Raw genomic sequence first — 23519 nt, 5'->3', positions numbered from 1 at the left:
ATAGAAATAAAAAAAAAGTATAAAAACCAGAATACCAGTCTTTAAAAGCAATTTTAAAACTGATAATACCAAGACAATTGTGACTTGTTTAAATTTAAATTCTGTAAAATATTAAGATAGGTCATTTTTTACTTTATTTGCTCAAGGCTGATGCTATAGTATGCACAAATAATTGTGTGTTGCATAATCAATAAATTCACAGACATTTTTTTTGACTGCAGGTGACAGAAAAGAGTAATATAGATTATGAAATTATAGTCCATTTCGGATCCATTTCTCCAAAAGAAGCAAAACCATCCCTGTTTATGAGACTAATTGGTGATCATGGAAAGTCAAAAACACTTTTCCTCCAAAACACTTTGCATGACGGTACTGCCTCTAGTACTGGACAGGTAAGAAATTGGTTTTCCTGTTTCTAAATGACTGTTAGTCTATAATTAGTGCCATATTGAAGGGATTTTGGAAATGGAGGCACTCCTGGGAATTGAGACGTTATAGGCCCCAGAAAGACTAAACTTACCATTGTCTCTTCTAAAATCTCTTACATACAGATATAAATACAGGCATATGGGCATACAGGATGAAATGCATATCTGTGTTTATGCCGCCTGGGAGGCCCAGCTGGTATGTAAATCTGCCCTAAGAACTGTATTGACAGAATACACTGTACGTTGGTATACATATACCTCTAAACACCGGCCATTGTGTTAACAGGTGGGCGCATCCTGGCATCATTTCTCAAACGCAAAAAATTCCACTTTTGGGAAATTACACCCTTACGTCTATGTAACCGTAAGTGTCAGTGTTTACAGGCGTATACAAGCATACAGCTCAATCTGTCAATACAGTTCTTTGTGCAGAATTACACACCAGTTAGGGCTCTTGGGTGCTGCAAATACAGGTGAATTTTATGCTGCAGACCTGTACTCCTGTGTTTAGGAGAACTAAAGGTGATTCAGTGATTCCTCAGGATATGTGCATTGGTAAACTCCTTTGTACTGTGACATGATGACAGTGTAGCCAAGAGAGGGTGTTTAAATTCTTTATGTTTTTATTATTTTCCATCAATAGACAAAAATATTACATAGAAAAATATTAATAAACAATGAGTCATCCCTTTTATCCCCCTCCCAACAAACCTACCCCCCCCCCACCTTCTACCTCCCTTCCCATATCATACTCAAAGTTACATTAATTCAACTAAACATTTTAAATATCAACATAATCAGGTACTAGGCCGGGAGTTTTTATCCATACTTTCCATATTCTTTCAAACTTTTTAGTATTTCCTCTTCTTTTGTAAGTCAATTTTTCTCAAATTTTTCTCTAATTATGGTATTTTTGACTTTCCTCAACCAATCTACTATACAAGGTGAATGGACAATCCCTTTGTCCCCTGCACGATGCCTGTTACATCCTGTGCCTATTTTAACTTTATTAATAAATTCTGATTGCATCCTTTGGGAAGTGTGACCGTTCCTCTACTCTTCTTACAATTACTATACATGGTGGTTTTGATTTTATCCATTTCTCTGTTATAGCTTTCCTAGCCTGATATAAACATCTTAAAACAGCTATTTGGTTTGCCCTATACCCTCTCTCTGCTCCATATACTCCAAAATGCATAGTGCAGTTTTTTTTTAAATACTGAATTTATTTTATCCATCACCTCCCTCCAGTATCTGTGCAACATGGGGCATCTCCACAACATGTGGATCAAATCTCCAACTGCTGTTTTACATCTAGGGCAAAAAGCATCCGATCTTCCTCCAAACAAGAATAATCTTTTAGGCGTATAAAATGCTCTATGCAGTATATAAAATTGTGTGAGTTTCTGGGTTGCTGAAAGAGATATTGGAGTTTATTTACTAAAGCCTGAGAGTGCAAAATCAGGCTCACTTCTGCATAGAAACCAATCAGCTTTCAGGTTTTATTGCCAAAGCTTAATTGAACAAGCTGAAGTTAGAAGCTGATTGGCTACCATGCACAGCTGCACCAGATTCGGAGTGTACCAGTTTTAGTAAATCGACCCCATTGTGTCTATTGAAGCCACTATACCATCCCACTGTACTTCTGTTAACTGCCCCATATCCTCTTCCCATTTTATTCTGCTAGGTAACTTCTTATCTAATACTCTTACCTGTAACTTCCTGTATATTTCTGAAATCAACCCCTTTAAAGATGTAGCCTGTATCAAATTTTTCAACAGAGAAATTTTACTCCATTCTAATTATCCCTCTCTAAATTGTGTTGCCAGTGCATGCCATAGTTGCAGATACATATAAAAATCTCTATTCAGAAACCCAAATTCCTCTTTAAATTACTGAAATGTCTTCAATACCCCTATTTTATATATTTGCGATAATCTTATCACTCCCTTCTGTTTCCATTTACTTATATTCTCCAGCCCCCTAAGTTCCAATACATTTCCATTATCCCATATAGGTATATACTCTGTAAGACCCGAGTACCCAAATATTGATTTTATTATTTTCCATACCTTCCCCCAGTAGTTTCACTGTTTCGCCCATAACCCCCCAAGAGTTTGCCTCCAACGCCTCCATGAGCGATGTATGTGGGGTGTAGGCCTATCATTTTCGAGAGCTAATGCAGGGAATATCATTTCCCACTTCCCAACCTCCCATCTGTTGTAGCTGGGCTGCCAGGAAGTAGCTCCACGGATGGGGAACGGCCAAGCCCCACTATCTTTTGGCAGCTGTAAATTTTGCAAGCAAACTCTAGCCTGCTTCTTCCTCCAGATCAATTTACTAAACAGGCCCTCTAGTCTCTTAAACCACACCCCAGGGATCCATACTGGAGAGTTATGCAAAATTTATAACAGTTGAGGCAACCATATCATTTTAATTAAACTTCCGCAACCAAACACTGATAAGGGAAGGCGATCCACGTCCCACAATTTATTTTAAATGATTCATTAAGGGCTCTAAGTTCTTCAAAATATACAGTCTGATGTCAGCTGTTATGACTATTCCCAGATATTTGAAACTATTAACCATCTGCATGTGACTAGCGCACTCCGGTAGCTGTTGCTCCAACCCATCAACCGGGAGAAATATAGATTTCTCCCAGTTGATTGAGAGTCCTGAGAACAGACCAAATCTCTTCACAGTATCCATAACCGTAATCAGTGAATGATTCACATCTTCCAAGAAAAGAAGAAAGTCATCTGCATATATCTTCTCCTCCTTTTTCCCTTCTAAAGCCTCTTATACCCTCCGCTGTTCTAATAGCTATGGCCAAGGGCTCCATCGGGGTGACAATGAGAGGGTGTAACATTACATTTATAATTTTACAATATACAATATAATTTTACAATAATTTATTTTGTTTTGAAGGTTCTTTCTTCCTATGTTAAAGCAAAAGATGTTGGAGAACTGAAGAAAATCATGCTGGGAGTTAATGAAAAAAAACAAGGTGTGTGCCTCTAAATTGTCTACTTCTATGATCCAAAAATAAAAAAAAAACATAAAAGAAACCTTTTCTGATATAAATGATTACCCCCTTCCGAAAGTACCTTTTGCCCAAATGCTATATATGTCTAGTAGATTCAATACTTTTGGTCCAAACTCAATACAGGAGGTTTTTCTTTCATCCTGACTTCACTTGCTGCATGCTTGTTTCATGCCAATGACCTAGATAATAATGAAGCCACAGACAAACAGACTACTAGCACTTTTAGTAAGAAGTCAGCAATGACATGTGAATGATCATATAAAAGCTCTCATTACAATGCCTCATATCCTGTAGATACTATAGATATTTACATACTACCTACAGAAGCTAAGTGTAATTTACTAATGCCTAAATACATACTGTAGGTATTTTTTTATCAGATTGTAGGTGCTATTGCATAAACATTTCTATATTGAAAGGAAAAGCAAAATACGTGTTCCCCTGTAACAAATGGCTTTCACATCAAATTGTCATGATCTACGTTGGAGAATGTGACTCTCTGGACAGCAATTCACAGGCAGAATTAAAAGGTAATGAATAGTTTAAAATGTGATTTTCACATGTAGGTATGTTTTGTCCCATTGTTAATGTATAGCTAAAGGCAAAACTTTTATTTAGTTTTGGATAGAGGCAGAGGCCTGCCAGTTTTTATTGCTGTCTGTGTCCCAATTAGAGAGATTCACCCTCCCTATTTGTCCTGTTTACCATTATCATTAAAAGTGAAAGTAGAAGAAAAGCCCAAATTTTGGGTTGTCCCCAGAAAAGTAATGGGGGGGGGGGTGTTCTAATAGGATCTCTAGGTTTTGGTGACCTAGGGAGCCCCAAGAGATTCCTTTAATTTGTAGGGATTATCTCTCACTTCCTTTTTTAGCTATTAGACAGGAAGTAAAGGGGAATCTCCCCAATGGGACACAGATGGCAAAAAACAAACCTTACAGGCATTATAACCTTCCCTTACACTATCCAAAAGCTTTGCCTATACTTCTACTTTAAATATAAATTACCATACTTGTATGATAAAATATAGGCAATTTTGTCAAATGTGTCTTGACTAAGGGAATAGACAATTAAATAGATTTAGGGGTCTGTTTATAAAGGATTTGCTAATTAATATGCTGGTCCACTCAGCAGAATTCATTTCAGGGCTTTTTACCCACTTTTATTGATCCAACCAAGTAACACTGTACTGTCCATGCAGGAGTTCTTTAGCATTACAATGGACACAAATGTCTTTTAGTCACCTGGATATTTTGTTGCTGGGCTCTGTCTATTAATTCTTTAAAGGCCTGTACACAGGAGTGGAAATTCGGCCGGGAATTTTCGTCCGACGACCGATCTGCCGATTTTCGGCTTGTCAATATGGTGCTCTCGACAACCGACTCCGACTTTTCGGTCGAAAAAATCCTGGTGTGCAGGCTATAACATTTTTGTCCTCCGTCATATCACGTCCGATTTTCATGCAGTCAGTACAGATATCGATGGGGAAAAATCTTATGAGCAAGACTAGGCATTCTTAGAGATGAAAGAACACATACAAAGCAATCCAACACATGACATCACTTCTGAAGTACAATTCTGTTGTGTGGGAAAATTCGTGTGCAGTCTAGAGCACATTCCAACCAACAGACACCACTATGGACAAAAGACGGACGACCGGTCGGCGGAAATTCATTGCGTGTGTATGAGGCTTTAGACAGAGCTTCCCCAGCATCAGCCTCAATCACCAGACTTGACCTGTTGTCTGCTCACACGCAGACTGCTACTTGCTTAGTTCAGCCACACCAATTTATTTAGATGGGGGACTACCTCTGTCCATTTACAATCTCCAACCTTCAGATATCATTCTGGCTCGGCAGCCTGACGGTGTAGGCCAGACACTCATTTCCCCATTTCTCTAACAGCACATAGAGGCAAAGACTGACTAAAGAAAACTGACTTTTGTGGGCAACACCCACCTGAATACACACCTGTTTAAGGACCTTGTACCTGCTGAAACAGGTACTATCTGCATCTTTACACAGTGACAGACCTTACATCTGTCACTTACCCCACCTCTATTTTGATCCAGGAGTTGGAACACATGAGCCCCCACAACAATGACCAGCTTGTCTTAACCTTAATGTAAAGAACTGTAACCTTTGGAGCCCTTCTCAGAATAGTTCTACCAGTCTATCATCCTTTTAGGTGCGCTTCTGCCTGGTCATAGTCCTAGGCTGACAAAAATAAGGCTGCCCACTGTAGGACCTGTATGGCTTCTCACCAGAATATGTTCTCCCATACCTTTTCTGTTTGGAGATACTTCTGCTCACTAAGCTGCCAAAACAGTATTTAAAGGGCAAGTATGCAAAGTATTATCTACCCTTGCATGCCACCACACTGGCTTAATTTGTCCAGGGATATATCAAAGGCTTCTAATGAGTATGTTTTCAAGATTGATGTCTGAGGTGATTGTAGCCGTATTAGTGCACTTGCGACAGAGACTACTGCTTGGATCTTGATTAAGGGGACATACCCCGAAAGCTTGTCCTGAAAAATTGTATGTTAGTGCAAACAAAAAAGTATCACAGACAGTACTCAATTATCTTTAAAGAGTGATGTCTGAGTGTTTCAATCTGGGTGACACCAGCCATATTACAATCAGGGCATTTATGATACATGACATGTTTATGGGTATGCAAAGACATGGTTGTGTATGCTCTTCTAGCTATATTGCCTTTATGGAGTCTTACAGTAGCATAAATCCAGATATGTTAACTGAGCTCACAATAGGATATTTTCTTTATGCCAACACTTTTATTTTCATTCAGCTTTGAAAGGGTGAAATTTTCAATCCCCACTAATCAAAAGTAAGTATGGGCTGTTCTATTTGGGAATTTATTTTTTTCTTGCCCATTGCCACTACCAATGCTGACAAGGAAAGAGGCTTAATACTTTCAAATATTTTATCTAGCACAATCTTAAGGGGCTCGCTACTCCTACGTCTCCTTTTTAGCTCCTCTGTGCAGAGCTCTATGCTACATTCTCTAACTGCTGCACTATTATTCTCAATCCTACTCTCCCAGAGTTTCCAAAATGGTGGAACATTCTTCCCTAAACTAGCATCTTGTAATAAAGCAGAGCCTATGGCCACCATACACAGTACTGTACTACCAATAGCTTCTATCGCTGCTTTTTCTGAAAAGTAATAACCCAGCTCACTGCAACTGTCAGCATATCATAATAGTATTTAAAAGATAAGATCACATTTTCAAGAAAAAACAAAACAAAATCAAAGCATCTCCAAATATCCTGGCTACCTCCACAGAGTAAATATCTATCGTAATCGTCACAATGGCAAGCGCTATTTGGCCAGCACACCCATGTAACTGTGCTGACTAGTAAGAAATGGCTCAAATATTAGAAGATCCACTGTGACTAGGAAAGTCCGCAAGAAAAAGCCTTCACCCCTAGTAGCAAGAGGGTGTGTTTCCCTTTTAAACTTATCATAGTTGTTGCTACTCCAGTCTGTGACCCAGTAGGATAGCTAAAACTTTTCGACCAGAAGGGGCAGTACTGACTAGTGTGTTTGGGCTATGCTTTTTGTAGAGCAATTGTCTCAAAGGCATTCACAAAAACTTTCACAGCATCAGCTAGAAACATATACCTAGCATATATAAAGTCAGGTAGCCTAATTGCACCAATGTTACTACAGGCAAAAGCACTAACCTGCTTCTGGGCAGCCCTCGGCTCTTTCACTGCACTGGGAGCTGGCCTCCAACTTCCTGTAGCTAGGATCACTGCCAAATGATGGTTACACCAGTCTGTGGCAGGCTACCACACTGGCAGGTTCTATTTGGGCAATTGTGCCAAAACCCCTTTCAACTACTTCCCCCAAATTGACGTACCCATACGTCCTTGGGTTTCAGTGGGTATACCGGGATAATGCCTGCACCTACAGGCATTATCCCGGTATCATTCTTTGCAGCCAGTGATTTTGTACAAGGCAAAAGTGATCTAAGTGGCTATCTAGCCACTCGATCACTTCAGCGAGTGGTGGAAGGAGTTCAAACCCCCTCCCACTGCTGCCGCCTCTCCCGGGCTCTGTGGTCCCATCCCGTAGGCCAGGAGCAATGCGGCTGGCAGCAATGGCTGCCCTGTACAGAGAGTGAGGAACTGACATTGTTCCCCTCTCTCTGTAACCCTGGAAGCCGGGAGCGACGAGTATTTTGTCACTTCCAATTCCGCCCCTTTGTTTACCTTGCCACGAGCGGGCAGAGAAGCAGCCGATCTGACCGATCTCGGTCTGATTGGCTGCATTGGGGGCCAGAGGAGAGAGATTTGGGGTCTAAAAGACCCCAAATCTCTACATAAAGGAGACCTGTCATGGCTCATACTGTCACAAGGGATGTTATTCATCCCTTGTGATAGCAATAAAGTTAGAACAAAAAAAAAGTATAAAAAAAAAAAAAATTTTTTGTCTAAAAACAATAAAAAAACAAAAAACTAAATTTAAAGCGCCCCCATCCCACCCTGCTTACATGCAAATGCGAACGCATACCTTACTCCCGCACGCATATATTAACGATAATCGCACCACACATGTGAGGTATTGTCGTGAACGTCAGAGCGAGAGCAATAATTCTAGCACCAGACCTCCTGTGCAACTCTAAACTGGTAACCTGTAAACGCGTTTAAAAGATTTTAAGCACCATAGTTTGCGCCATTCCACGGGCAGACGCAATTTTAAAGCGTGACACGTTGGGTACTGATTTACTCGGTGTAGCATCATCTTTCACAATATACAAAAAAATTGGGCTAACTTTACTGTTTTTTGTTTTAAATTCATGAAAGGGTTTTTTTCCCCGAAAAATGGCACTATGGTAAGCAATCTCGCAGTTACCCACCATACTGATAACAGGAGTAGTATAGTGTGAGGAGAATGCACTATGAATAGCCCTTTAGCCCCCAAGAGGGGGCTTGAGCAATGGTGGTCCATCTGCCACCTGCCTGGAGTACTGAAATGTTTTTTTTTCCTTGTGTGAAGAGGAGGGGGGCACGTGTTTTTTTTTTTTTTTTTGACTGAATTTATTTTTCATCAGACTAATTTTTGGTAATGTTTGGGCAAGTCTTACATAAAATCCTTTATAAACTAGACCCAAATGACTTTCAGTTTGGCACATATGGAATAAAATCAGACATGGATAATATTTCTGCATATCTGCAATGCGAGAAACACTGTGGCCTCTGCCTGCTAGTTTCACGAGATTTGAATTACGTTTTGGTGATGTCATTACTGTGCTGCTTGCTGGAGAGGAGTCTGCACTTCTCCCTGCTTCTGCCTCATTCCTTCTGTGTATGTGCGCTTTGTGAACCTCTATTGCTGCTTTTGCTGCTTCTTGAATATTCACCCTCCAGTTCCCAGATCACAAGTCATCAGGGGACATTGCTGACATGAGGAAGCAAAGCCATATTCCTCTACCAAGATGGAAGCCCCCACACAGAAACAGAGTGCAGAACAAGGTATGGTAAGTCACTGATCTTGAAAAGATGCTGCAGGGAATCTGAAGGCAATGCTGGTGAATGGTCCTTTGCCCTCTGCTTACCTTTCAACTTCTGAAGTTTAGTTTCCCTTTAACTAATAAATATTAGTGTTCAACTATGAGTTAAGCTGGCCATACACTTGTAGATTTTCATATGATCTTTCGTATGAAAAACGGTCGCAGTATGTTTGATAATGCCTACAGAGACTTGACGAGTGTTGTTCAAAGTTTACTTTTAATATTCAATTTTGGGATAAATGCAATTTCCTGAATGAAAACCACATACACTTTAAAAAATTAGTTTATTTGAGAAAAAAGTTTCATCCTGCTTCTTCAATTTTTCTCACCACTATGGTTGCAAAGGACCATCAATATAACTTCACTATAAAAGAAGTGCTCACTCGGCCTGCCTCAATAAAAGTGAACAACCCCAAGCGCTTTAGGACAACCCAACTGCCAATCCCCGTGCTGCTACTTAAAATATAAATATAAAAACAGCGACAAAGCAATATGTAAAAACATACAAATGTGACCAGTAGCGCAAAAAGTAGTAATGACCTCACACTACCACAAAGATAAATAGTCCTTCTATTCAAGAGTAACACATGAGATCACTTAGGTAGACAAACAGCTATAAAAAGTCCATCATAACAACAGAATGTCCATCCATAAAAGTGCATCCACACATGTGAATCTTGATGGGATGTAGATTTAATAAGTGGATGTAACGGGTCACCTCTTAACACCACCACCGTGAAAGCAAGGGGGAGTAGGTCACACTCGCCGACAGTAATGACTTAGCCACTCTGGATAAGCGAAAAAACACCAAATGTCAGCAATTGTCCACCATAGAAAATCCCAATAGCTCGTCAGGATGAGGGAGGATCAGTGTACTCCGTACCATGTGGGAAAAACAAAGCACAAAGCCCCACTAGTGCAATATTGTTTAAACACTTTATTATTGCATCCACTTAAACAAAAGAAAGCCACTCACATTATAACATAATCATAACAGCATATAAAATCCCATGGAGGATATACTGCACCGTTCGGGGACATTTCCCAGCTCCACACCGTGGTCCGTGCTCCTTCCAGGTCTGTTATCACTCCTAGCAGTAATACTGTGTGATAGGTAGGTTGGTTGAAGCCGACAGGTCACGCCTCGACTAGTTTCGTCTTACCGACTTCATCATAGGGGGCCCTATGAAAAGGACTATTTATCCTTGTGGTAGTGTGAGGTCATTACTACTTTTTGCGCTACTGGTCACATTTGTATGTTTTTACATATTGCTTTGTCACCGTTTTTAAATATAACTTCACTATTGATTAGAAAATTGATATGTCAGACATTCTGAACCAAGTTATAAAGCTGTAAGGCCAGCTTTACAGTAGGCCATGAGCTAATGTGGTTAATATGCCAGGGACTCTTTGTATTTCTAGTCGACTACTGACTAAGGTATCGTGATGTTTGATTTATTTCAGATACAGAAAACCATCAAACACAAAAAACAGGTCGATTGTCTGCTGACAGTAGCAATTCACTCGACGCCAATAATAATCCATCTCTGATAACATCTAACATAAATTCATGTAAAAGCACAGGAAAGGTTGAAAATGGTAAAATAGAGGAAACCGTTGTTTATAAAGAAAGCAGTACTGAGACAGAAGTGTCTAAGAAGATTGAAGCTAAAAAATTAAATGAATTTCAAACAAGGAATACTAAGTCAGCTGGATCATCCAAATATAAACATAAAGCATCAAAGAGGAAAATGGCAAAAAAACATGCTTCTTCAGAGGTAAAACTCCAAGATGTTCCCTGTTCTAAAGAAGACAACTCTTCGATAAGGAATCAAAGTGGAAGAGGTCAAAAAGAATCTGATCAGGTCCCCATCCTGGAAGACAAGCACTTCAATACCACAACAGAAGATGATAGTGTACCTGAACCTGTGATTGATACGAACACCACAGATATGATAACCAAGGGAAGAAAAAATACCTATGAAAATCTCCAGGAACATACAAATATACAGACACATGGTCCTCCTGAAGTAGAACATAGGAGAGCAAGCAGCCCAGTCAGCTATGTATTCTTCTCCCATGAAAGACAAGGGCCACCTGTCCTTGATGAAGTAAATATTAATGCCAGGAGAAACACGGGAAGTTCAATAAATCACAACTCAAAGGGTGAAAACACAGAACCAGCTCAAAGCATCAAAGAAACAGCTGAAGATTTATCTGCTGACAACAGCAACGACAATAAGGATAGAGCATCACAACTTTATTTATTACAACAAATTCTTTTGCAATCCGAAGGCAATTGGACAGACAGTCCACCTGAAGCCAATTCTCAACCTTCTATAGCTAACCTGGTAAATGTAGAAAAAACAGAGAGCCAGCATGATAAATCTGATAAAATCCTTGAAGTTGACAGTGTCCATGCACAGGATGGTGGTTGTGATCATCCATGTCACCCACTAGATGCTGAGGCTGTGCACACTTTAGACTGCCTCTGTTCATGTAATGATGGCTGCAGCTATGAGTCCGACTCCACACTCAATGAGGAATACTTGTTCTCTGATAGCTCTTTGGCTCTGAGTCATTCAGAAGATGAAGAATGTGAAATCTATTCAAAATCTATTTATCTGGATAAAGACACAAAGGAATTGCCACAACAAATGCTTCAAGTAGGTACTGCAATGCATGACATAAGGTTATATTGTATGGGGTTCCTGAACTGAACATCAACCCCCATCATTCTTGATTGAACACCTAATTTTCTCTACTGTTATGGTGTATACATGAGTTTGTGTGAATAATTGTGTAGAAATATTAGAAAACAGGATATTTATGCATGAATCATGTGGCCTATTATATTGTGAGTGTACAGAGTTTTTATGTAAATTTCAAGATAATCATATAAAATTGTATTCCATTTTTAGAGCTTAATTACATACTGATTTTTTTTTTTTTTGTTGCTGTTTTGAACACAATGGCTAATGGTTAGACGTTATGACAAATGTCTGTTATTATCTGTGTCCTCATGGCACAGATTCCCCCTGACTGATATTTCTTTTATCTTTGTGACAAAAGGACAACATGAGAAGTAATTGAGTCACTGGGGAGGAAAAGCTAGCATTAAAACTTAAATGAGCTTCTAATATGTCCCCTCTCTGTATGTGTAAAGCCCCGTACACACGAGTAGAAATTCGGCCGGGAAATTTCGTCCGATGACCGATCTGCCGATTTTCGGCTTGTTAGTATGATGCTTCCGACAACCGACTCCGACTTTTCGGCCGAAAAAATCCTGGTGTGCAGACTATATAATTTTTGTCGACCGTCAAAACACGACCGATTTTCGTCTCATTAGTACAGATTTTGATGGGGAAAAATCTTATGAGCAAGACTAGGCATGCTCAGAGATGAAAGAACACAAAGAAAGCAATCCAACACATGACATCACTTCTGAAATAGAATTCTGTTGTGCGGGAAAATTCGTGTGCAGTCTAGAGCACATTCCAACCAACAGATACCACTCTGGACAAAAGACGGACAACCGGTCGGCGGAAATTCGTTGCGTGTGTACGAGGCTTAACATTGTGGTCTCTGCCCCAACTAGAGGGGTTTCTCATTACTTCCTATCCCTTTTTACCCCCCTTTCACCAGGACAAAAGGTGGGGGGGAGGGAATCTCCATAATGTGTCCACAGATGACTGACAAAGTCTAACCCTTCCCCACTTTGTCCCAAATAAAAAAAAATAACTTGTAATGAGAGGTAGGCTTTATTTGCATAGTAAGCATTGTGTAACAGGAATTAAAAAAAAAAAATGTATAAATGACAGTTATAAACTCATAAATTCAAATAAAAATGTATATAACATTTACCAAATTCTTCTCACAGCTGTATAACATAATGTATAAAATGAGGCTTACAAACAGTGATCAGAAGCTTTGAAAAATACAATGGAACAAAATTATCTTTCTTAATTTGTTTTGGTTTTGTGCACATCAAAACGATGACCTTAGATCTGCATATGATGTCCGGTAAAGCAACCTCACAAGTAGAAGGAAAATAAAAACATTTTTGTAACTAAAATGTTTTCCTCTTTAACTACTTATTAGCCCTAGGTTAACCCTAGTCAGCCCTTTGTTTTTTTTTTTGTTTTTTTAATCATTATATTTTTTATTTATTTTTTTTATTGTGAAAATATCTATATTAATTCCCGCGCTAGTAAAATGATAAAACAATGTGAATAAGCCAAAACTTGATATAAAGTGGTGAATAAATACTCTCTTTAGAGAAATAAATACGTGGACATAAGTGAATAAAAATGCATGAATTATAATTGCCAATATGCAGCTGCTGCAACTCTAAGTAAACCTTAGGTAAAATATATCAAACCAAAATTAAGCAGCGCTAGCATATAAAAACTACAAATAATGATTTTAGTGATATTTATAAAATAAATAAATAAACAAATAGTCCTTGTGATATCAGTGAAGAAATCCAAATAGAGTGCTCAAGTGCAGAAATAACTTAAAGGTGCTCCAAGGTGATGGTGACCCTCTTTGCTCCCCACTCACCACAATGCCAGTTTGTTAGCGCTTGAAGTATATGCTACACAGAGCCTCCTTTCAGGGACTATCATGCGGTGTATTCGTATATCCTCGGAAAGAAGTGGGCATGATCCGCCTCCGTATCCACAAACAAAATTAAATAGTATCGCATTAATCACAAACCCGCGGACGCCGCAGTTGGCCTGCGTTCCACAGTGTGACCAGGAAGTGCTTAACCGGAAGTGACGATGCATCTAGTCCGTGCCGGAAGTTGCGTCAACGCGTTTTGCCCTCCCAGAGGGTGTGTTACTGGCCTGATCACCAGGTAAAAACAAAGTAAAAATAAAAAAACAAAAGAAAATAAATCAGCCACCACGTTTAAAGAGGTTGTAAACCCTTTCTTGGAACTTGTACCTATAAGTAAGCATTTAATAAGGCTTACCTATAGGTACTGTAAATATCTCCTAAACTTGCACTGTTTAGGAGATATTTACATTTAATGCAGCCGATGACGTCATCGGCGCATGCGCTCTGAAGGAAAGGCCACCCGTGCCGTTCATTCAGAGCCCTGTCCTGTGAACGGCAGCTCCCGCACGCATGCGCGGGAGTAATGTAATCGCGCCTCCGGCCAATAAGATGGCCAGAGGAAGCGAACCAGGAAGCAGGGCGGCCTAACATGTTGACCGTCCTGTCGCTGAGCGTGCAGCACTACAGGGGCTTCATTCTAAGGTAAGTATTTCATAATGAGCTAGTATGCGATGCATATTAGCTCATTATGCCTTTCTCTTACAGGGTTTTTTTTTTTTTTTCTTAATTTTTTAGGGAGAGTTTAATTCCTCTTTAAAGGCATTGTAAACCTTCCTTATTGCACGTTGTGCATAAGATGTACACTGATCATGTAGATTTGTGGTGTTATTTGTTGGCCTGTATGGCCACATTTCAGTGTCAGAAAATTGTTTGTTTTAAACATGAGGCATGCAGTATGGCACAGCACAGGCATGACCTCTGTTTGTAGTATATGAACCAACCCTTCCTGGAAAGAAACTATATATCCCACAATCCCTGGGCCTAGTGCTGGTGGAGGCAGGGGCTGACTGCCAACTTTTCGGGCAAGGAGGCAAGTACAAACCACAGACTTATGGTGCAGCAACTCGGTCCCCCTTCCACTCTCTCTCCTCCCAGCCTCCTCCTGGCCCCCATTCCAGGCGGAAGCTCCGCTCTATGTACTCTTTACTCACTGGCCAAATCCGGGTTTGTGACCTGGCCAGCAGGGGGCAGTTGGGAGAGCTGGGACAGCTCGGTCGGAGCTGCCTGGCAAAGGAGAGTCTCCAGTGGAGCATGGAACCGGCCTCTGCTCAGACACAGTTTACACTATCCATGCTGGGGGGAGGCCTGTGCTCTGTCCTTTTCTTCATCCTGCACTCAGTAGGTCAGCAGCGGGGACTTTTTACTTATCCTATAGGCATGTCTGTGGCAGACGTGGTGCAGCCTTTTTATGGGGCATCAGAGTGGCCTGAGGGGCAATCGCCCCCCTGCCCCAGTCCTCCCCTGGGTGGAGGTAAAAGCAATAAACAGCACTGATAGGCGGCACTGGTGGGAAATAATGGGCACTGGTGGGCAGCACTGATAGATGGCAATCACGGTCAGCTCTGATGGGGAGGGCACTGAAAGGGTCCCTGAGCCCTGATTGCCATCCCTTTTGGCCATGGGTGGGCATCCCTGGTGGCCATGGGTGGGCAATCCCTGGTGGCTCTAGTGGCACCCCCCCAAGGGTCTGCACTGGTAATCAATGCTCCGATGACCAGCACAGACCCTCCCTCCCCCTGTCAGGAGAGCCGCAGATCGGCTCTCCTCTACTCGTGCCTGTCAGGCACGAACTGAGGAAAGCAGATTAACGGCTTTTCCTATTTACTATGGTCACATGGTAAAGAGCCTACGTCAGAACGGTTTATCCTGCTGGATGTCATATGACAGCCAGTCATAAAAATACAACCACTTTGCCGCCGTCAATCTGTTATAGGGTGGGCGGCAAGTGGTTAAATTTAACAGTTACCTTAAAGTGGAACTTTAGCCAGAAAATGAAGTCCTGCTTGATTACTTCAGGCTTGCCCCTTTTGCCGGTATAGCTATGTAAAACATTAAAATTAGGTGCCTATAGGGTTTAAAAATCCAGTAATACACTGTCTCACCCTGCTCTGCACACGCTCAGTTGCTTTCCATTTTCAGGCATTGACAAAATTGTACAGGCTGATCTGCTGACAGCGTTAAGCAGAATTAAACCCTCGTATCCTTTACAGCCAAGGACGCTTCTTCTGTTTGATCTTCAACTGCCATGGTGCTGCGCATGTGATCAGTTATGACACCAGCCATTTGATGGTTTGACAGTTTGGTTGAGGACACAAGCAAATGTGACAGTTAGCATTCCCAGAATTCCAGGAATGTAACTTTTTTGAAACTGTTAAACTGATGGGTTTAGTTCTGCTCTATAAATTTAATTCTGCTCATGGGCTCTGGGCTTCATCAAAATGGCAGCCTCCAGCAATGTAGCAATAGGAGCAATGCTGGAGGAAATTTACAGCAAACGCTAATGTTGGTAGCATATTTATTATTGTGGAAAGTATGTTCCTTGCTAAAGAACATTATTTTTTTATCAAGTTGTTCTGCTTTAAATATTAATTTTTTTTTTGCAATATCAAATCACTAAACAACAGTTAAATAAACATGTCTGAACAGAGGAATGAAGGTAAATCATTTGCTTTTGGTTACTCTGAACCTTTTTTTTATTTTTTGAAAATATGAGATGATGTCATCTAGGTTCAGTTGGGTTGAGAGTTACATGAAGTTGACACTGCATGATAGAAGGATCTGGCCTCCATCTTTTAAGTTCCAACTCTGGAGATGTACATGATGTAATCTACATAGCTGGCTCAAGCTATTTGTGACTTGTGTAGACACACCACCACCCAATGGCTGGGCAGCTACAGTTGTTTTCTCCCTCCAAATAACAAGTACTGTGGGGACTAAGTATCTCTCTTTGGCTCCTTTACGGGGGCCAAGGCTAGTGATTTCTGGTGTAAACCATAAAGTTGCTCAGGATGCCCAAGTCAGCAGTAGTCTAGTTGCTGGTCACCGCTGTCTTCTCCTGAGGCTTGGGTGTTCCTCCTTCATGTAACGAGCTTGGACAGCACACAGTTCCTTGGTTTTCAGACATCAAATTCTCTGCTTGAAATATCAGTATTTCATGATATTGTGCACCAACCTACAGTTTCTGATTAACTGCTATCTGAGCAGCCTGTAGCCATCCCCTAGCCATGGGTTATATTCACATTAGATCTGACTGTATGTGTGTGTTTTGGACCACTTTTGTAAAAAAAACGAAAAAAAAAATATCACTTTCTTTTTTTATTTTAGAACACAAACAACTATCATATTCATAAGGAGAGAAGAGTTCATTCCTACAATGAAAATGCTAAAGTGTTTCAAAAATCCCTGGCTGCAATACAGAGTTCTGATGTCAGCAGTCTAAAAAACCTTTGCTCCTTTCATTTCTTTTTACCCAGGTATTTAATTTTTCTACATTATGCATTATATTAATAGGGTTCTAGCTAGATTTAAAGCATTGTCGTGATCTCAAGCAACGTACATCATATAATCTTAAATATGAATCCTAAAGGACATTTTGATATTGATGAGTATACAGTCTGCTCAACCAAAATGAGTACTGTAGTTTTAAACAGATGTTAATATAAAAAACAGCTACGTATATCTTTCCTGACTGTGGCAGTAAGATCTTTACATCTGAATTCTCAGTTGGGATTTTATTATTTTGCTGCTATTTTTTCATCTCCAATTAGGAAAGCTTATCACTTAAAGCGGAGTTCCGGGCACAGAAAAAAATTTTCAGTGAACATTGCCCCGGGACAGTCAGGGCTAGTACATTCCACAATGGCTAGCCTCTGATCTGTCCCGGTTCGCACTTACCTGCAAGAAGAAATACTTACTTATAAAATTTCTTCCACAGCGTTGCCATCTCCCTTGTGGGCAGCTGAAGCCGGCGCGATCCTCTTCTGCGTCTTCTTCTCCCAGAATGCTCCTGCACCGGCCCCTCTCGTCACTTCCGGTGCGGCGCCCCGGAAGTGACGAGCGGGGCCGGTGCCGTCACATTGATTCCTGGGAGCGATGACGTTCAGCTCCCAGGAATCATTGCAAGCAAGGAAGTGATGGCGGAGCGGCGCAGAGGTAGGAAGTGAAGAATAGGTGAGTATATTCGATCTACAATTACAAGGTGAGTACAAAAAAAAAAAAAAAAAAAACCGAACTGTCCAATTCTGTTTCAGGTGAAGGAGAACAAGCGGACGGGCACACAAAAATAAAGATCGATTTTGTGCCCGGAACTCCGCTTTAAGTCCACAAAATATACAGGCATTCAAAATATGATCTAAATCATCCACATCTGCCCATGATGGTGGCACCTTCAGTGGATTTAACTGCAAAGTTAGTAAAGACCTAGGCTTTGCCAACTGTGCTTTAAGTTCTAACGTTTAGTGAAATTGAAATGAGCAGGTTTTCACTTAACCACTTAAGCCCCGGAAGATTTTACCACCATTCCGACCAGGGGGTATTTTGCGATTCGGCACTGCGTGAATATAACGCACAATTGCGCGGTCGTGCGACGCTGTACCTAAACGAATTTGACGTCCTTTTTTTCCCACAAACAGAGCTTTCTTTTGGTGGTATTTGATCACCTGTGCGATTTTTTGATCACGCGCTATAAACAAAAAAAGAGCGTCAATTTTGCAAAAATAGCAATATTTTTCACATTTTTTTATATGAAATTCCCCCCAAAAAAAATGTAAAAATCAAAATTTTTAAAAATTTTCGGCCAATTTATTTTATGCTACCTATGTTTGGTAAAAAAAATCGCAAAAAGCGTATTTTGATTGGTTTGCGCAAAAGTTATCGCGTTTACTAACAAAGGGAAAGATTTTTGTCATTTTTGTTGTTTTTTTTTTAACGCGTAATGGCGGCGATCTGCGATTTTTTTTGCGGTACTGCGACATTGCGGCGGACAGATCGGACCCTTGACTGACATTTTTGACACTTTTGGGGTTACCAGTGACATTTCTACAGTAATCAGTGCTATACATATGCACTGTTACTGTAAAAATACACTGGTAGTGAAGGGGTTAACTTTATTTGGAAGGGAGGGGCTGTGTGTGTCCCTAGGGGCGTAGTTTCTACTGTGATTGGCTGTGGCTCTAGCTGTAAGGACACTGATCAACGGATCTACATACCAGATCCGTTTTATCAGTGTCTTTGCAGCGAGGAGAATGACAGGCAGTTTGTTTACACAAGCTGCCTGACATTCTCCCTCTCCCCCGCCGATCGCCGAGTGACCGGCGGACATCGGGTCCGCTGGTCACACGCGCGGGGGGGTCCGTGACCACGCGGGAGCGGGAGCGCGCCCCGGGGGGCGCGCGCTCGCTCCCTAGACCCTCACAAGCAAGCAACGTAGCCCTACGTTAGTTTGCCTGTGAGGGGCTGACCGCCGACGTAGATAGTCGTGCGGCGGTCGGCAAGTGGTTAAGAAGAAAAAATGCTAAGCTTTATATATGTAAATTATACCTGTTTTGTGTAGCTACAAAATATTAGCAATCAGTTAACACATCATCAAAACTTGGCAGCCAACTTTCTAAATCCAGGGTTTGGTATCTAAGATAAGATTCCTTAGCTATGATTTTTTTTTTATTTGGAAAACAATTTACTATTATCATTATTACACACAGTATTTCACAAACGTGAGTACACCCCTCACATTTTTGTAAATATTTTTTTTTGTATCTTTTCATGTGACAACTGAAGAAATGACACTTTGCTACAATGTAAAGTAGAGAGTGTACAGGTTGTATAACAGTGTCAATTTTCTGTCCCCTCAAAATAACTCAACACACAGTCATCAATGTGGCAACAAAAATAAGTACACCCCTAAGTCAAAATCTCAAAAGTGTCAATATTTTGCGTGTCCATTATTTTCCAGCACTGCCTTAACCCTCTTGGGCATGGAGTTCACCAGAGCTTCACAGGTTACCACTGGAGTCCTCTTCCACTCCTCCATGACGACATCATGGAGCCGGTGGATGTTAAAGACCTTGCGCTCCTCTACCTCCTGTTTGAGGATGCCCCACAGATGCTGGTCTGGAGACATGCTTGGCCAGTCCATCACCTTTACCCTCATCTTCTTTAGCAAGGCAGTGGTTGTCTTGGAGGTGTGTTTGGGGTCGTTATGTTTGAATATTGCCCTGCGGCCCAATCTCCGAAGGGAGGGGATCATGCTCTGCTTCAGTATGTCACAGTACATGTTGGCATTCATGGTTCCCTCAATGAATTGAAGCTCCCCAGTGCCGGCAGCACTCATGCAGCCCCAGACCATGACACACCCACCACTATGCTTGACTGTAGGCAAAACACACATGTCTTTGTACTCCTCACCTGGTTGCCACCACACACGCTTGACACCATCTGAACCAAATAAGTTTATCTTGGTTTCATCTGACCACAGGACATGGTTCCAGTAATCCATGTCCTTAGTCTGCTTGTCTTCAGCAAACTGTTTGTGGGCTTTCTTGTGCATCATCTTTAGAAGAGGCTTCCTTCTGGGACGACAGCCATGCAGACCAATTTGATGCATTGTGCGGCGCATGGTCTGAGCACTGACAGGCTGACCTCCCACCCCTTCAACCTCTGCAGCAATGTGGCAGCACTCATACGTCTATTTCCCAAAGACAACCTCTGGATATGATGCTGAGCACGTGCACTCAACTTCTTTGGTCAACCATGGCGAGGCCTGTTCTGTTAAACTGCTGTATGGTCTTGGCCACCGTGCTGCAGCTCAGTTTCAGGGTCTTGGCAATCTTCTTATAGCCTAGGCCATCTTTATGTAGAGCAACATTTTTTTTTTTTTCAGATCCTCAGAGAGTTCTTGCCATGAGGTGCCATGTTGAACTTCCAGTGACCAGTATGAGAGAGCGAGAGCGATAACACCAAATTTAACACACCTGCTCCCCATTCACACCTGAGACCTTGTGACACTAACGAGTCACATGACACTGGGGAGGTTAAATGGCTAATTGGGCCCAATTTGGACATTTTCACTTAGGGGTTGTACTCACTTTTGTTGCCAGTGGTTTAGACATTAATGGCTGTGTGTTGAGTTATTGAGGGGATAGCAAATTTACACTGTTATACAAGCTGTACACTCACTACTTTACATTGTAGCAAAGTGTAATTTCTTCAGTGTTGTCACATGCAAAGATATAATAAAATATTTACAAAAATGTGAGGGGTATATTCACTTGTGAGATACTGTATCTCTTATATATCATCCAGTTAATGTTTAGTGAGACACATCAAGCTTGATAAACGGTCCTTGTTGGCATACGTCAAATGTTTTCCATACTAAACAAGTCATGTACCTTTTTTATGTTATTGGCTTCTTATTAGAAAATATGTTTTTATTTTTGCAGCATCGTAGACGAGGAGGGTAAAACTCTATTACATCACGCAGCTTCTCAAGAGAACCCACACATTAGTCAGGTATGTGGAAATGTAATCTATAAAACATTACTTATAGATCGTATACTCCTGCCATAGACCCTTTGTTGTCCTTGGTTACCTTTCAATGTGGTTGCTTCTGATGTAGTGCAGTAGGAGGAAATGCAAGAGTCACCCTACCCACTATCATTGGTGGTGTGGGCTGTCAAAGATAGGCTTTCTTTAGAGCAGGCCTATCAATAACATTTTAAGTCTGCATGAATACATTCCTGACAGGTCAAGATAATCAGTAGCAATTTAATTATTCAAAAAAAATGTCCTTTTATTGTGACATATTGCTCAAGGAATGTGGCAGTAGTGCAGGAAATTGGTAGAACCTCTACTAGATTTAATTGTTCTGCCACCATTGAGGGACTCTCCCCTCACTTCCTGTTATTGTGGTCACATAGGATATTAGATGAAATTTCCCAATGAGGACACAAGGGGCAGCAACACAAATGTTGCAGATTTCCTGTCTTTTCCTCCGTCTGTGTAAAAATAAATGCTTATACAGTATTGCTTTAATGTTTCTCCTTGTTATAACATCTGCATTTCTTTATCACCCAGGTGCTCCTGGACACAACTGTTGGAATGGTAAACATAAATCAACAGGATATTTTTAATAAAACAGCCTTACATTATGCTGTTGAAAATGGAAACGCTAAGACGATAAAACTACTATTGGACAGAGGAGCACAAGTTGAAAATTACAGATGAAAATTCAAAGACTGTTTTGGATATTGCTTTGAGAAAAATTCAAATTAACTAGTTGAATGCAAAATAGCCTTCAAAACCTGATTTTTAAAAAACTCCTTATGTGGTTGCAGTGCACTTTTATGTATTTTTCTTACTTTCCAATACATTTTTCATGATAGATTAGTATTTTATGCATTTAAAATGGTAATAAACCAAAAGCAAACATTTATTATATTGCAGTCTCCACTGACACCCTCTGCTATCCGATCTGATCCTGTCCGTGAAATCCGAACGGATGGAAACCCTATATTCCATCCGTCTGGAGGATCGGATAAGATGAGAACAGACAGGCAGTCCATTCTCATCCGATCTCCCCATAGAGGACAGCGGGGATCTGGTAGCTCCATCTCATTACACAGAGTGGAGTCAGAGCTGTCATCCGCCTGCTCAGCGGGGATCGGCGGATCAATCCCCCGCTGAGCAGAACCGACTCCGTCGGGCACACAGCCCGTTTGAAAGGGGCCCTTCTGGCTTGGTCAAAAATAAAAGAAAGAAAGCCTAAAAAAACGAATTAAGTCATCACATCTAAAAAGTAGTAGATGTCTCCGCTGACACCCGCTGCCCCATAGGGATACATGGCGCATCCGATCAGGTCCATCTGAAAAACTGACAGGCGGTTTGGATCAGATCGCCCGTGTGAAAGGGGTCCTTAGGCCCGTACACACGTGCAGATTGTCGGCCGAAAAGATTCGGCCGACGTCCGATCGGCCGATTTTCGGCTTGTTATTATGATGCTTCCGACAGCCGACAGCGCACTTTCGGCCGAACAGAATCTGTCGTGCAAGCATTAAAATTTTTGTATGCTGACACCAGAACGGCCGATTGTTCGCCAGTCAGTACAGAATTCGGCCGACAGACCGCAGATTTGCAAGACTGGGCATGCTCAGAAAAGAAAAAACACAGGGAAAGTTAACCATCACATGACATCACTTCTGCAGTCGGCGGACAAAATTCGTGTGCAGTCTTTTGCACTTTTCAGCGGACACGACAGCCCGGGGACAAAAGACGGCCGATCGGTCAGCCGACGATCAGTACGTGTGTACTTAAGTCTGTTGTTTTTCAACAGAATAGGCTGTCCTTCAGATGTAACAGGTAGAGGATGGAGACAAATCATTTAAAGCCCCGTACACACGTACCGATCGTCGGCCGACCGATCGGCCGTCTTTTGTCCCCGGGCTGTCCTGTCCGCTGAAAAGTGCAAAAGACTGCGCACGAATTTTGTCCGCCGACTGCAGAAGTGATGTCATGTGATGGTTAACTTTCCCTGTGTTTTTTCTTTTCTGAGCATGCCCAGTCTTGCAAATCTGCTGTCTGTCGGCCGAAATCTGTACTGACTGGCGAACAATCGACCGTTCTGGTGTCGGCATACAAAAATTTTAATGCTTGCACGACAGATTCGGTTCGGCCGAAAGTGCGCTGTCGGCTGTCGGAAGAATCATACTAACAAGCCAAAAATCGGCCGATCGGTCATCGGCCGAATCTTTTCGGCCGACAATCTGCACGTGTGTACGGGCCTTAAGTTAGCTTTTCTGATGGCTCCAATGTCAGCCTACCATTCGGTATACCCGGCTTATACCCTCACCTGTCAGGATCGAACTCATAAATTTGACTCCCTCCCCCAGACTG

At 41.4% G+C, this 23519-nt stretch overlaps 1 pseudogene across 1 annotated transcript in view; it reads left to right on the top strand.

Annotated features, from left to right (window-relative positions):
• LOC309558645 overlaps window positions 1-21906 on the top strand; it is a 48169-nt pseudogene extending 26263 nt beyond the window's left edge. The window contains exons 8-14 of the transcript XR_014226193.1: window positions 222-392; window positions 3357-3435; window positions 3855-4004; window positions 10476-11677; window positions 16959-17107; window positions 21071-21140; window positions 21705-21906. The product of XR_014226193.1 is annotated as an uncharacterized misc_RNA (transcript). The remainder of the gene's footprint in view (window positions 1-221; window positions 393-3356; window positions 3436-3854; window positions 4005-10475; window positions 11678-16958; window positions 17108-21070; window positions 21141-21704) is intronic.
• The last annotated feature ends 1613 nt before the right edge of the window (window positions 21907-23519 follow it).

The sequence above is a fragment of the Pelophylax lessonae genome, assembly GCF_965119305.1.
Source record: "Pelophylax lessonae genome assembly, chromosome: 6".
NCBI classification, from domain to species: Eukaryota; Metazoa; Chordata; class Amphibia; order Anura; family Ranidae; genus Pelophylax; species Pelophylax lessonae.
This window is presented reverse-complemented; position numbering and strand designations above follow the sequence as displayed.